The sequence below is a fragment of the Peromyscus eremicus genome, chromosome 10 (genome assembly GCF_949786415.1).
Source record: "Peromyscus eremicus chromosome 10, PerEre_H2_v1, whole genome shotgun sequence".
NCBI lineage: Eukaryota > Metazoa > Chordata > Mammalia > Rodentia > Cricetidae > Peromyscus > Peromyscus eremicus.
The window spans coordinates 68,084,115-68,101,188 of NC_081426.1; the positions used below are offsets into that span (position 1 = coordinate 68,084,115).

Consider the following 17,074-nt stretch of genomic DNA (forward strand, 5'->3'; position numbering starts at 1 on the left):
TGTCTAGATTTTTAGGCATCTTTTAGTTAATTCTACTGAGAGAATTCACTAAATTAATTTAATTATTTTTAGGGAGCAGGATTTTTGCAACTTTAATTTATCTTTATGTGTATGGGTGTTTTGCCTGCTTGTATGTATGTGCACCACCCATGTGAAGTGCCCTCAGAGGCCAAAAGAGGACATAAACTCCCTTGGGACTGTAGTTACAGAGGGTTGTAAAACTGGGTATTGAACCTGGATCCTCTGGAAGAGCAGGCAATGGTCTAATCACTTTCCTGGATGGTTTTAGTTTTTGTTTTTTGGTCACCTAGACAGGAACTATAGTTATCTAAGAAGAGGGAACCATAATTGAGAAAATGTCACTCTAAAACTGGCCTGTATGTAAGCCTATACATACAGGGGTATTTTCTTAATTAGTGATTGATGTGGGATGGTCCAGCCAATGCCACCCTTTGTGTGTGTGTGTGTGTGTGTGTGTGTGTGTGTGTGTGTGTGTGTATTATATATATATTATCTTAGAACATATTAAGTATTAGATTCAGGTTCTTTAGGATAGGACACCTTTTGGAATCTTTGTAACATACCATTTACCTACGCTCTAGACTTCTCTGGATTTTAGTATGTGTTTCTTGCTTGATATTGTTCGCATTGGTTGTTGTTCCATCTTATCTAGGTCATTAACCCTCTTTACCCCTGGACAATATTTGATAACCATTCCTTTGTATATAGTCTTGTATTAGGTTAGAACCTTCTTATTTAGACAAAAGGGGGAGATGTAGTGGGTAGCCATTCCAACCTTGATCTGGAAGTTCCAACCTCCATTGAGGCTTCAGTAACTGTCACACTTACAAGGCGGGGCCAAGAGAGGACCTTGAAGACCTGAGATCCGGATGCGCCGGCTCTCTTGGTTCCTGGACCCTGGACGCTGGAGGTAGACCGAGCAGAGTTCTCCAGAGAACACCACCAGACTGCGCCACGCCTTTCCTAGACCCTGCAACCTACCCATCCCTTCATTTGTAAGTTACGCCACTAAATAAACCTCCCTTTTAACTACGTGGAGTGGCCTTAATAATTTCACCAATATCCTAGACTGTATCTTCTCCTGGTCTCTTCCTGTATCCTGCTTCCTCCTCTGCTTCATGTTCCTGCTGCCTTCATGCTTGATTTCACAATGAGCCCAGAAACCCAAAAGCAAATAATCATGGTCTACTGAACCCAGATTCCAAAATACTAATCAAGACGTCTGTCTTAAAGTAGTGTATGTTGGGCGCTGCACCACAGTGACAAGGGAGACGTGAAGTTCCGCCTCACTGTCTGCCATCTCTGTCTGGACGTGTTCTTTCTCCCATCACTTACTGCTGTACTTCGGTACCCTCCACTGAGATGGCTGATATGCAATGGCAAATACTGTACTGTACATGCAGGGCTGCCTCCTTGACTCTCTAGACGATCCCTTGGTGGACGTGACGTAAGCCATCATTTCTGCACTGATTTCATGATTTCCTCTTTTGACTTCTAATGCAGAACACGTTCAGCTTTTGTATTCACTCTATTGACCATCACTTCTCCTATGGTAAATACTAGTCTGTACTGGGCTGAATACACTTCCTAGGTAAACAAATGCAAACATTGAAGCACGTCTTTATGCCAACAATTCAGAAATCCATTATCTTAGTCCAGACTTCCAACTTCAAAGCCTGAACACAGACTGCTCTTTTTCTTTCTTTCTTTGGTGACAGGTAATCACACGGCCCAGGCTGGTCTCAAATTTTGGATCCTCTCCCTGCCTCCCAAACAGGCACATGCCACCACATCTGGTATCACAATGCCTTCCTGACATATCTATAGTTTGTGTAGGTGCATGCATGTATGCAGTGTATGTTATGCATATGCACATGTATGCGCAGATGTGCACGTGTGTAAACCAGAGGCTGACAGCATGTTTTCTTCTATTGTTCTCTATCCAGCTTTTTGAAACAGAGACTGGCTGAACCTGAAGCTCGCCGATTTAGCTCATCTAGCCAGGGAGCTGGGGGATCCACCTGTCTCCACCCCTAGTGCTGGGTTACAGGTGTGCAGTGCTACAAGAGCTGCTTATATGCGAGCTAGGACCGTGACCTCAGGCTGGTCCTCACACTCCACAGCAAGCGCCTGCCCAGTGAGCCGTCTCCCCAGCCACCGCAGGACTCTTCTACAGGTTTCCAACAGCTGAATCAGAGCCCCTGACCGTTTCCAGCCCTCTGCTTCCCCCCTCACTTTCTCCTCAAGCTGATCTTCCTGTACACTCTGCAGTACCTAGGCACACACCAGCCCCATTTACATTCTGTTACATTCAAGCACCCAGTCATTTCTGTTCCCACTGCCAATGTAGCTTCTTTTCTCTTTCAGAGCCACACGTGGCTCAACACCAGCCATTTCACTCACAACTAAAAGGACTGTCTCAACACAGCCTTCTCTGACTAACCTTATGAAAGCCACCCCCAATCTATTGTCCACTTTAATTTTCTTGGTAGTACTAACGGTTTGTTTACTGCTTATCTTCCTTCAAATGGTATCGTCATGAGACAGAAAAAGCTTCAGTCTTATTAACCATCATAAAATCATAAATTAAAGTAATACATAAATAGTAACTACTGTATGGCAAATGTTCTGAGTTGGACTTAACACAAAAGCAAAATTTTGTAAATAATGCTTTCTTCAAATAAGTATGCCAAGCAATATCTAAGTTCTTTTACATATTTTTTGCTGGGGAAAAATCAATACAATGGAAGATTATAGAATGCCTTTACCTTTTGCACTTTTTAGATCTTCAGAACGGATTCTCCAAAACTCACAAGCTCAAGGCCTTCCTGTGTATGACTGACCATCAGAACTCTATTTAAACAAGAAAATAATGTTAAGTTTATTCAACTTATATATAATTTTAACACAAAAACATTTTAACTAATTCTTAAAACACAAAAGATATAGAACTTTGTTATAAAATAAACAATAAAATTGGAATTCTATAAACTGATTCCATAAAAAGAAAATAGTTTTAAAACTACAAACAAGGCCAGGAACCTAGGGGAAAACCAAATACTACTTGCCGACAGCCATGTCAGGGGGGCAGCAGGTGATGATTGAGGTTCAGGGTGTTGGCTACCAGAAGGCACCCCCTGGTGGATAATTCTGTGTAAGGCAAGGCCTCTGAGACCACTAACTCCGGAATGTCTTTGGCTTCTGCTGAGTCTTTGCATGCTCGCTGTTGCTCTCTCTCTCACTGATATCTGGCACAGCTGAACTGGGCGTGGGGAAATTCCCCACTGCCTGTAAGGTAATACGTTTATCTCATGGAAACTTCCTGTTCTACTGGGCAGTTTTACCCACAAATTATTATGAAGATGATTTCCTCCCTAAGCTGTACAATCTAACTGATAATAATGTTAGCTTATACAGAGCTTTGATGAATAAAAGTATATACAAGGATATGTTTTACAGCTAAATACTTATGGGCTCTACCTTAGGGGCTTCTTTAGATCACAACTCAGGTTAATGATTAGGAGAAAACTGAATTCCCTGGCCGCCTTAATTCTCTTAATACTAAAAAGATACAGTTACAGGTTCCAATGTGCGATGTGCATCATTTAGCTGAAACAAAGCCTTGTAATAACTTCAGGTTAGATCAGATGTTTTGACAATAACTTTAAGATGAAAAAACCACAGAGAACAATCTAATGCCCATAAGAACACATAGCTGAGGTTAAAAGCACAAAGCAGCCCAACTGTTAAGGTTGGTTGTTTATCAAAGGTGAAGATTAACTTCTTGTACCCATTCCTGCTCTCAATCTCCTGATATAAGAAACTAGTGCTAGATGGGTATACACCCTAAAGATCTGAAGTATAGCCAACTGATTGTCTTTTACATACAAAAGTTTAGGTTTGTGATTCCTCTAGGATTCCTTGTAATATTAACTCTCAAGATAGACAGCAGAACAATTGATTCTTTCTTTGCAGCCATGGTAGTTGGCTATGAAAAGATGCTGTCTACTCACATTCTGGTGACCTGCAATAAATTACTTAGACGTAAATGTATATGGGATATTGGGATGATTTTGTTTTTAATCACGTAAGGGAGATGAAAAATATGTTAGCTGTACTCTGTAGGAATTTAGCAAAATCACTGTATGGGATAGAGATTGAATGAACAGATGTTTTTCAGAAGTACCCTGACCTGGAAGAATCCTTGTGGAAAACAATGATTATTTTGCTGAAGGGGCCTTGCAAGCCATCCCATGACCTTGGTGACAAGACACCTCAGGCACATCTGTGTTGTTGTTTTTTACTCCTTTTTTGGGGGGGCCCACCACCCAGCTACCAAATAAATCACTCATAGAGGCTTATTCTTACTTATAAATGCCCAGCCTTAGCTTAGCTTGTTTCTTGACAGCTTTCCTTAACTTTAAATTATCCCATCTACCTTTTGCCTCTGGGCTTTTACTTTTCTCTATTTCTGTATATCTTTCTTTGTTACTCCATTGCTTGTTGTGTAGCTGGGTGGCTGGCCACTGATGTCCTCCTCCTTCTCTTTCTCCTTCTCCTTCTTCCTTTTTTCCCAGATTTCTACTTCTATGTATTCTCTCTGCCTGCCAGCCCCGTCCATCCTTTCTCCTGCCTTGCTATTGGCCATTCAGTTCTTTATTATTTATTAGACCATCAGGTGTTTTAGACAGGCACAGTAACTCAGCTTCACAGAGTTAAACAAAAGTAACACACCTTAAAATAATTCTACAACACACCTGGGGCTCCTGTACTATTGTGTGTTGCACACAATGCATAATGAAGGGCTAGAGTGATGGAGGCATGTGATGCTCCCCTTCAGCCAGACATGTAAATTAAGGTTGAGGACCTTAGTATGAGGAAATAATTTATGAAACAATCTAAAAGTACACTTTTGTATGGCTGTTCATCCCCAAAGCCAAACTCAAGCCAGCCCAATGAATCCATCAGAAGAGGCTGATGAATAAAGAAGGAAATGATCAAGAGAATGTGTGTTTCTTCCCTAACCCCCTCAGATGGAAAAAGTCTTAGCTTTGCCAATGATGTGGATTCCCTCTGAGCCCCGACTGCCTAGAGGATGGTCCACTAGACAGCAATAACTACTATTCTGCTAAAGGAACATATCTATAAAATGACTTCTATCAACATTCGGCTATAGTCATAGATTGGTGTCTTACTTAACCATCATCAGAGAAGCTTCCTCCTGCAGCAGATGAAAAGAAATACAGTGACCCAAAGGTAGACAATGTGAAGAGAAAGACCTGGAACACTCAATCCTCAATGAAATGTCTCCATCAAATCCCTCCCCTCAGGGCTCAGGGAACCCTGGGGAAGAGGAGAAAGAAAGAGTGTAAGAGCCAGAGCGGATGAAGATCACCAGGGAAATAAGGCATTTTAAATACAGTGGGCTGATGGACATATGACATCACAGAGGCTGTGGAAGCATGCACAGGACTTGCACAAGTCTTTACCAGGTGGGATCCCAAAGCTGGGAGGAGAAATGGACACAAGCCCCCACCCCTAACCTAGAAGCTATGTTCAGTTGATAACCACTCAAAAATGAAAAGTCACTTCTCTCCAATGGAGTCTGGGATATAAAGCACTCTTGAGGGCAGGCCCCATGCCAGCAGTAGATAGCTAACAGAGAGTGAACTCAATGGCATTTTGAAGGTTCTCTGTCTCATAAGGTTTTGACAAGGCATTTTATTTTTAATGTTACAGGTTCTATGATATTATGGCTTCTGGTTTTATGTTTTTAGGGAATTCTTGTGTGTATGAACATGTCTGTCTCTGCATCTTCCTGCGTACGTTGTACTTTTTCTTTGGCTATTTTTCTTCTGTTTGCTTTGTCCTATTCTATTTGCTTGTTTTTGTTTTTTATTATTATTATTATTATTATTATTATTATTATTATTATTATTATTATTTAGATGCCTGTGAGCAGAAAGGGTGTGGATTCCGATAAAGGAAGGTGTGGGGAATCTCAGAGGAGCTGAGGCAGAAATCAAATTTAGAATACATTGTCTGAAAAATCTTTTTAATAAAAAGAAAGGAAAAAAGGAACACAGAACAAAATAAAGCAAGATAAATCACGTTTAATTCTCTACAGAAATTGAACCACAGGTATTTTTAAAAACTACACAAGATCTTAATGAACATACAATATAAATAAATATAAGGTGTGACTTTGGTAGCATAAAGCAGGAGGAAGAGTAAATGACTTGAATTTCTGCATGCAATTCCAAAGAAAAATGGAAACAGTGAAAGCACAACAATGTAAAAAGAACATAAGAAATGCAGAGGAAGCCAGCAAGAAGAGGAGAGCTAGAGAGCTAGTGAGCTGGAAAACAAGGAATCCCACTAACGTACAGACTATGTCCTAGAGAGAGAGACAGAGAGCAGCTGAATGAACTCACAGGAGGAAGATCCAACCACACAGTATCTTAGGACTCACTTTCTATGTAAAGGTGCACACAGACTAGAACTACGAGGACAGAGACATACTCCACACAGAGCAGGTGGCCCACAAAATCAGGGCGCATGTGGCCACACTTACACTACACAAAACAGACCTGAAGAAGAAAACTGTCGTAAGGATGTTAAGGGTCACTTTACTCAAAAGCTACAGCAATTACAAAGGTATACTCCCAACAACAAAGCATCTGAATATAAGAAGCAGAGTGAAGGGAAATAAAACAGTAAGTTCCAATAAAAGACAGAGCATTCTGCTGAAAAACAAAAGCAGACTTACATTATAGACCAAATATATATACACAGAATACTTCATACACAGCCACATAATGCACACTCTGCTCAAATGCACTGAGAAAATCTGTACAAGAGGTCACATGCTAGATCATAACATGAGTTTTTAACAAATTTAAGTCGGGAGTATTTTTTTTAACCACAAGAGAATAAAAACAGAAATTTACAAATGTGCAAATTTAATGGCACACTATTAAAAAACCAAAGGGCTGAAGACCAAATCAAGAGTGAAATTATCAAGTATTTTGAGACAAAAAAAACACATCAAAATGTATGTGTATAACCATTTTAGAGCAGTATTTAAATACCCACAATAAAAACTAGCACATCGAGAGCGCAGCTCTGTGATGGGCACTTGCCTGATGCACTCACAGCCTTGGGTCCAACATCCAGCTCTGAAAAAAGAAAATTAAGAAACCTCCAAGAAGCAGAAAGAGAAACAATCAAGTCTGTAGTCTACAGAAGGAAGGAAATAAACATCAATCAGAAAATCAACAAAGCTAGGTCTTAAAAAAAAAAAATCAAATGAATTGATGCACCTTCAATTTTATTAAGTAGATTCAGATAAACCAAATCAGAAATAGAAGACAGTTTAACTGAAGCCACAGACCCCGGACTTTAAGACATTACTATAACAACAACAAACTAGACAAAGAACAAACTGGATCAACTCCTACACATATACAACCTATCAAGACAAAAACGTGAATGGAATCTGAACAGATAAATATCCTGACCCAATAACCGAAAACTACTCACAAAGAAAAACAACCCACTGGCTTCACTGGTTCTATCAAACCATGGCTGAGTTAACATCTTTTCTCCTCAAACTCTTCCCAAAAACTTCAACAATATTACCAAGTGATTCTACCAAGTCAGCATGATCTCCTTAACAAAAATCTAAAGGAGAATCGGTCAGAAAGACAGAGGAAAGTCCAATATGCCCATGACAGTTAGCACGAATTGTCCACTTCACAGGATGTAGTCTCCCCTAGGAGGTTAAATGTGTGAGGGACTCTCTAGATTTGGTGACTGAGGTGCCAGGACCCACTATGATGTGAGCAGCACCATCCTCTGGGCTGGGGTCCTGGACTGCATGCAAAGGAAAAAGGTAGTTGAACAGAAGAGCTTTCTTCCTGTCTACTTCCTGACTGTGGATGCAATGTGAACAGCTGCCTCAAGCTCTGGCTGACATGCTTACTCCACTAAGCACTCTACGAACTGAGTTACAGCCCAGCCAGGAATATGTTCTTCTTAATGGGCAGCTTGTGGCTCAGATGGTAGACTGCTTGCCTATGAAGCATGAAGCCCTGGTTTGGTGTCACACCAAATAACCCAGGCATGATAATGCATGTTTGGAATTCTAGCACTCAGGAAGTGACAGCAGGAGGATTATACGTATAAAAGGCATCCTCTCTCAGCTACATAGTAAGTTCAAGGCTAGCCTGGGCTACACCAGACTCTGACTTTTAAAATAGGGAGGAGGGGATTGAGACACATAAATAGTTTGAAAATATACAGATACTTTGACCCAATAATTTCATTTAGGGAAATAAACCATCAGAGAGGCATCCTAAGTTTTATATTCACCAAAATATTACTTAAAGTAAAGCTAGAAAAAACTGTATGTCTAATTGTACTTACAGTGGCACCAAAACATAAAACCAAAGTTACAGCACATGATGGCTTCTGAGATATTTTATGGATAATGGTTTTCACATTTTCAATACATTCTAAAATTTCCTTCATAAACGTGCATTCTTTTTATAATTAGGAAGCTGCAGTGTTCTTTTTATCCTTTTATGATTAGGTGTCTAATACTACAGTTCTGCCTACATTTAAGAAGAAAGGTAAAATACATGCTATTTATTCCAGAAAACAAAAACATGAGCAAAAAATTAATTTCCTATGTCTTTACATCATTTAAAGAAGGTGAGTCTTTTAATTGATTTAATTATTGCTAATTATCAAAGACAACTCAAAAACTTAAGTTAAAAACTAAAACTATAAATTTTCTATAGTTTATATAATTAAAACTGTATTTTTTCTAATCAAATAACCTATTGATTCATGACCTACTTTAGAATTTTGTCTGTTAAATTTGGTATCACAAATTTTGTTTCCTGATATAAACATGAATCAAAAGCAGTGCTAAGTTTCAACTGATATGATATAAAACTCAAGTAATCCTCTTTAAAACCACATCCCAAACCAGGTTTATGAATAAAGCCTTGAGTGACACCACAGAAGATTCCTCCTAGTGACACTAGAACGTTAAACTTATCAAATGTCAAAGAACAATAATTTCTGAAACATTAAACAAACCAAAAAAAGGTAGCAAGTTCTCTTAGTAAAACAGAAGACCATTTCAACAATTCAGCTAACACATCTCTACAAGTATTATCTAAGCTCTGTTTGCATAGTGTCCAAATAAATATAAGAACCTCTTCTAAAAAACTACTTCATTGCTAAGGCATGTTAAAAAAAAAGACATTAATTTCTTAATGCACATTAAAAATGATGCGATGTGATTATGAAGTGTGAAACAGATATCCAAACTTAACTAAACCACAGATTTTGTAGGAGTCCATTAACTTAAAAAGCCCAATATGTATACATATTCATTATACATTCATATCCATCCCATCAATGAGGCTATACTTGAATTATCACCCAAAGTAAATAAACCTTTTTTCAAGGCTTGAATATTTCTCTGAATATTTTGCAGTATAATCACTAAAATGACAGTTGCTTTGATTTATTAAAACTTGGAGCCGGGCAGTGGTGGCGCACACCTTTAATCCCAGCACTGGGAGGCTAGAGCCAGGCAGATCTCTGTGAGTTCGAGTCGAGCCTGGTCTACAGAGATCCAGGACAGGCAACCAAAACTACACAGAGAAACCCTGTCTCAAACAAACAAACAAACAAACAAACAAACAAAAAACAAAAAACAAACGAACAAAAAAACTTGAATTACCTGCCAAATCAGTTTTGTACAACCAAGCAGGCCAAGCAAATTCACAGCCATCTGACTAGTTCAAATAAACATTCTAAACCACAGATTATTTAGAACATAATAGCCATAATATTTTCTCTTCACTAAAATAATTACTATACTTATTTTTCTTAAGACAAAATTAACATCTTTGAAGATACAAGATTTACAATCTGACTTACACACATTACCCATCTTTTTATATATATAAATGTCTCCTAATGCACTGTCAAAGCTTTCAAATGAAAACATATACAAGGGTAGATTTAGTCCCTCAGATGACAATTATTTTAATCATCTCACTGATGACTTTGTCTTCAGCCTTCGTAAGTGATAAAGCATGAGGCAATGGCGAGCAATGGCCACCTCTGCATCTGTGGTGTAACAAGGCAGATCTCTGCAGCCACTAAGAAGCAGTGAGTGAGGAGCATGCAGCTGTGCAGACAGCATACTACTCCATGAGCAGAAAGCAGAGGTCACCATGTGAACCTAAGGCAAAATACAGACCTCGATGCACAAGATAGAGCCTGGAGAGTTCTACTGATTTATCTCAAGTTCACTCTCTCGCGTCATCTCCACTGTGCTGAGTCCACACAGTCAATTTATACTTCACACATTACATTTTTCAATTCTGAAATCCGATTTGATTCATATTCTGATTTTCACTGGAAAATTTTCAAGTATCAGAAGCAAATCCTATACCCTATTTTTTCATTCATATCAAGTGCTTAGCTTTAACTCAAGGCTTGTTTAAGGTCTTTCTTATAATTCTATTTTCTGGCTCTTCTCATGGTTTCCTTAAAAAGAGTCATAATTTCCTTTTTTCTTTGTATGACAAGAATTTGCACTGTATTCTAGACACTCCAAATACTGACCATGGGACTGTAGGCTCTAGTAAGGCCCTCTTGTGAATATGACTTTGAGTTTAGACCACAGGTTCTAAGTAGCCTTCTGTGGGTAGTGGTCTCCATGTGAGTTCAGTTTTCAAAGCTTCTGCCTTACTGTTTGGGGTCACCATCTGAATGAATAACTCAAGCTGTGGTGTACTTTGTAGGTCACTTCTCTGGGCTTTGATTTTTGGATTCTGTTTTGAACTCAAGCAGCGTGAATGTGGTTGGGGCCCCTGAAGATTTAGACAGACAGATAGACAGACACACACACACACACACACACACACACACACACACACACACACACCTGTCTTTTCTTAGGATTTCCAAATCATGCTCCAGCTTGCAGGGAGCCTTCCACTTCTTTAGGCCAGAGACATTTTCCCTTCACCTTTCTGAATGTATATGCTACCATGGCAATGAAACTCTTACTCTGTTCCAGGGTAGGAGGGAAGAAAAAGAGGAAAGCCCCTTTCCGGAGTCCTTGCTACCAATCTGTAGCACCTCCCTCCACACCACTGCACAGGCTGGTCAACTCTGACTTCCTTCCCAACCTGACTCCTACTAGTTACTTTTCAAGGTTAAATTTGTCTCCTCACCAGAGTTGCTGACTATCATCAGTTAAAAAGGTTTATGCATTCTGCTTTAGCCATTGTATTTCACATTTCACAACCAATTTTTATATAGTATCTTCAGAATCACTGATGATTAAATCCACGAAGCCTGTAATTTTCTAGTACTTCTTATAGCTGCAATTCCTCTAAAGATGAAATTTCCCTCTTACCAACCATTTTATCCAGGTTAAAAATCTGTCTAGAAGAAGAGAGATAAAGGTTTGTTTTCCTTTTTTACTTTCACTTACCAATCATTTTCAGAATCTCGAACAATTTTCCTTCACTAAAAATTCTGTACACTATCTTTACATTCTGAGAAATAAGATTTTTTAAGTTGAACTGTTGAGGAAACTGTGTAGACAAGTTCCATTATAAAATGAAGTTTGGTGGAAAGTTAGGGAAAGTTCAGGAAACTTACATGAATGTATACAAATTTTCCTATCGAGGGGTAGGGGTGTGTGTGTGTGTGTGTGTATGTGTGTGTGTGTGTGTGTCTGTGCTATGGTTTTACAATGAAGTATAGCTTCTATGTTTCTTGGAGGCTAATTAATTCTTAAAATAGCAGTTCATCTTGCCATTTAAAGCTTTCAGAAAATTTTATGTAATTAATTATACCAATAAATCTAGTCAATGCATTGCTAGCACTCTATAAAGAATATAAAGAAAATTTCTATTTTCATCAAAATGCTACTCGTTAACAAAACACCTCAAATCCCCAAATGTAAATCTTTGAAGAAGCTGGCGTTTCTGTGATCATGCCTATCTGATCGACACGGGACCTCAACTAGTTTTTTTTCTTTCATTCAACTTATACTTACATTATCTAATCATGTGCCAAGTGATTGCTAGTTGTGGGAGATCAATCAGTGGGGAACAAATTATGCACAATGAATAATGTAGCCAACCCCCAAGCACCTGCTGTCAGAAGAAAATTATTTTTTTCTATTTTTCAAAAAGGAACTGGATTCAGAGTGATGGATGTGCCCACAGTTGCTATCAAGTATTTCAGAGGAACAACAGAGATGAACACTAACACCCTGGTCTTTCTCCCAACAGGATATAAATGCCTGTGTCTAACTTCAGTGAAGTCCCTGAAAATCATCAGCTGTGGGATGTTCTGTATGGCAAATGTGTTGCTGATTAGTCAATAAATAAAACACTGATTAGCCATTGGCTAGGCAGGAAGTGTAGGTGGGACAAGGAGGAGAATAAAGCTGGGAAGTGGAAGGCTGAGTCAGAGAGACAGTGCCAGCCGCCAAGATGACAAACAGCATGTGAAGATGCCGGTAAGCCACGAGCCATGTGGCAAGGTATAGATTAATGGAAATGGATTAATTTAAGCTGTAAGAACAGTTAGCAAGAATCCTGCCACGGCCATACAGTTTGTAAGCAATATAAGTCTCTGTGTTTACTTGGTTGGGTCTGAGGCTGTGGGACTGGCAGGTGAGAGATTTGTCCTGACTGTGGGCCAGGCAGAAAAACTCTAGCTACAATCATCTCTAAGTCACTCATGGCAGTGCACCGTCATCTTTAATGTACTAGCTTTGATGACTGAGTCAGTCATCAAGTGATTTCCACTATCAATTCTTTCATTGAATAAATAAAATGAACAGGCTATCACCACACATGGAAAAACAAAGTGTAAAAATGATACATACAGGCATTTACATGTAAAATATTAAGACAACTTTAAAACATGGTAAAAACTTTAAAAAGTTCCATATTAATTTTCTCTATATATTCACTCATTTTAAAAGAAAAATAACAGAATCCAATTCTCTTCATTTATTCCCTACTTTAAAACAGTTAGTCTAATATGGTTTTACTTCCCAGCATAGAAAAAGCCTAAGCCAGTCACTAGGCGCTGGTACCTGACCCTTACCTCCAGCTGTCCACCTTCCCTACTCCCACATCTTATAAACCCTGGCAGTCGGCCCATAAATACGTCCACTGCCCAGAGCAAGGGTGTGATGATCACTCTTCACTGTCAACTTGACTGGATTTGGAAGAACCTAGGAGCCACAGCTGTGAAGGTGCCAAAGGGAGCTAGAGAGCCTTAACTGCAGAGGAAAGACTAACCAACCCTACAGGTAGGTGGTGCCATGCCATGGGTTGAGCCCTAGACTGAATGGAAGAGGCAAGGGAAAGTGACTCTTGACTGCAGACACAGTGGGACAGCTGCCTCGCAGCCCTCCATGCCTTCCCTTAAGCTCTGAGCCAGAATAAGTCTCCTTCCTTCCTTCCTCACAGTGCTCTTACCAAGTGTTCTGTCACGGCAGTCACAGAAGTACCTAATGCAAGGGCCAACTAACTTGTTCTGTAAGGGACAGGCCAGAAGCAGGGTCTCTGCTGCCACCACTGTACTGTCACTGGAGTTTGAAAGTAGTCACACACAGTCCACAGATATTTTAGTAAAATCATCAACACTGAAATCTGAATTTCACCTTTTTATGTGACACTTGGTATACTTAAGAGATTTTTTTTAAAGCAAACATTAGTCTTAGCTTATGAGTCACAGAGGAAAGGGTAGTTAGCATGCTGAACTTGGAAGTGTGTAAACCTCTGATATGAACTGGAGCTGCAGCAGGTAACTCGTCCTTAAAACAGAAAGTATACAAATGAGACTGCCATTTACATGTAAAATATTAAAACAATCTTAAAACATGGTAATCGTTACTGTCCAAAACCTGACAAATCTTATCCTCCTATTCAGCCATTTGCAAATAACCTCCCTTTGTCAGAGGAAATGGAAAGTAATATCTCTTATTATGAGAGGGAGTTGGGAAAATTTCAGAAATTGATTTTTAAAAAAAGAGCACATTTGGATTTCAGTTATTTTTCATTCTGTTATTGTGTGGATATAAAATGGTTCCTAAGGCGCATGTGTTAGAGGCTTAGTATAGTGCTAATTCTAATTGGTCTTAATAATAAAAACCCAGAGTCAGATATCAGGGTGAAAGCTGAAAGATCAGAGACGTAAAGAAGCCAGCCACTAGAGAGACGTCTTACCTCTACTGACTCCTGAAACCCAAAGAGCCAAGCTCCTGTCTCCACCCTGCCTTATCACTTGCTCTTTCCACCCAGCCATATCACTTTCTGTTTCCTCCTCCCAAGTACTGGGATCAAAGACATGAGATCCCAAGTGCTGGGATTAAAGGCATGTGCCTCCACTGCCTCGAGTGGCTAGCTCCGAACTCTGATCTCCAGGCAAGCTTTATCTGTTCCGAGCAGAAACAAAACATCACCACAGCTTAGTGTCCCAGTGAGTGGTGCTATTCACAGGTATTGTATCATGAGGATGCTAACCTTATCAATGGATTAATCTATAGCATAATGGGCTATAAGGAGATGGTAGCTGCTTAGAAGAAATAGATTACTGGGAGTGTGCCTTTGAAAAGCAGGCCTTCTCTCCAGAGTTTTCATTTCTGTATGAGGTAAGCCACCTTCTCCACACACTGCTGCCGCCATGATGCTCTGCCTCTTCAGACCCGCAGCAACAGAACAAGCTGATCATGAACTAAAACCTCTGAAACTCTGAGCCAAAATAAAACTCTCCTCATTTAAAAATTGTTATCAGTTCTTTTGTTATAGCAACTGGAAGCTAACTAATACATATTCCTTATAAAAATGAAAAAAACGCTAAAGATTTTAAATAAAACCTACAAAGAAAAGTAGAAGACCATGCCCCAAATACATTTATAGTTCCTTGGTCTATGTTTACCAGGACACTGAAATCCCACCATATTACAATTAAGAAAAAAAAAAGTCATACCTCTGAGCTCAAAGAGAAGGCTGAAGGTTATCAAGTGAAATTCAGCAAGTTCTAAAGACTGACCTAGAAGGACTGCTCAAGTTTCCAAAGGCATCTCTCTTAACAATTGACAGAATCAGCTTCTGAGTTTTACAGCCACATGAAAAATAACTGCAAACAAGGCAGTTGCTAATCAAATTCCATTATTACTATTTTTAAAATACAGAACATTTGTAGAGGCACTCCTATTTTCCAGAAATCGGGAATGTGGCAATGAACATGTCAGATCTCATCAATATCTAGATTTCAGTGTAGAGTAACTTCAAATGAATTAAAAAGCTTGAAGTGTAGAGAGAAATCATAAAACCATAGGCAAATAAAGGAAACCTGATCAAGAGATCCCTGACCTGATCTTCAAACTTTATATACATTTAGGTATATTTATATGTGTGTGTGTGGGGGAGCATAAGCCATGTACATGCACCAGGAGAAGCACCCCTGGAGCTGGAGATACAGATGGTTACAAGCCACTCAAAGTGTGTGCTGGGAATTGAACTCCACTCCTCTGGAAGAGCAGGGAGTGCTCTTAGCCACTAAACCATCTCTCCAGCCCCAACATATATCATGTATTCAAATGCAGGCCATTGAACTGTAAAAGAGAAAATCATAGGGACCTACAACTTGGTGCAGCTTTTCAGCATAACTTCAAATACGTGATCCACAAACAAATAAAAACTGGTAAATTAGACTTCATCAATATGGGAAGCTTTTGTTCCACAAAAGACTCTATTAAAAGTATGAAGGAAAAGCTACAGATTGTGAAAAATATATGCAAATCACTGGTCATCGATGAGTAACCTTATATTATGAACTTCCTTCTTCCCAAGTTGTTGTTCAGCTCAACATTTTTCAAAACATTCCCACACTCGTTTCTCTGGTTTCTCATCATATTTATTATTTAAGTCTTACAAATCATTTTGCATGTAAGACAGGTCTTGCCAGAAGAGGACTTGCAAATCTCATAGGCTGTGCAAAGCTTCTGATGATAGTTGTCGTGCAGAAGGCAATGAGAAGCAAAGGAAACAGATCTTGGGGACAGACTTCTTTGCGCAGACCCCCTTCTTTGGGACCACAGCAGTCTTTAGGCAATAGCCTGTGTGTGTGGTGGAGGATGCCATCCTCTGCCAAAGCAAAGGAAATGTTTCTCTAGGGTTGGACAAAGGCTTCAGCAGGAACTGCAGGGTTCCAAATTCTTAGGTCATACTTTTTCCTCATTAGGGTCCTAACAGTCACAGAAGGACACACATTTAGTCTCCTCTCCAATTCTGTTACAACAACAAACAGATGAGGACCTGCTTCCTAGCACAAGCTTTCTGACGTCAACTGGACAAACATCCTCTGTAAAATTGTCATGGAAGCCCTCTGACTTCTGAGTATATCTTAAACTGGCCGTTGACTAACATAAGTCACAAAAGTCATCAAAAGCAACCAATATAAACTTTAAATAAATGTATATGTGTGTGTGCGTGAGTGCATGCGTGCGTGTGTGTGTGTGTGTGTGTGTGTGTGTACATAGTCTTTTTTCTTACAAAGCCTTTATAAGCACTAGAAATTCTAATGAAACAAAAGGGGATAATCCATGCTACTCAGAGAGGGACATGGGAGAAGATGGGGAGGAGCTGGAGGATGGAATTGGGATTTAAGTGATGGTTACTGCGTTCAGCTTTTAGAATTAACTTACAGACAAGGCCTAAAAGCTTCTATTCTCAAAATAAAAAAATAAACAGGATGTGAATGCTATCAATTGGTCAAAACAAAAGGTAGAAAACTGAGGTGGAGAAAAAAAGGGGGCACGATGGAAAAACGCAGACAAGTCCCACTATCCCCTTATGAAACAGAGAACTTAAAAATGCACTGAGAAATGCAAATGTCCCATCATTATTGCACAGGCATCATTCAAAGAAGTAGGTGGTTCCATGGCAGATGGTGTTGATAAGGGCAAAGAATGACAGTATGAGAT

The 17,074-nt window shown here is 39.4% G+C and overlaps 1 protein-coding gene across 1 annotated transcript in view; it reads right to left on the minus strand.

Annotated features, from left to right (window-relative positions):
* Positions 1–17,074, minus strand: part of Clock (clock circadian regulator) — an 86,386-nt gene that overhangs the window by 56,893 nt on the left and 12,419 nt on the right. Inside the window, exon 3 of the mRNA XM_059276038.1 lies at positions 2,790–2,874. The gene's annotated coding sequence lies outside the window, so the exon portion shown is untranslated. The remainder of the gene's footprint in view (positions 1–2,789; positions 2,875–17,074) is intronic.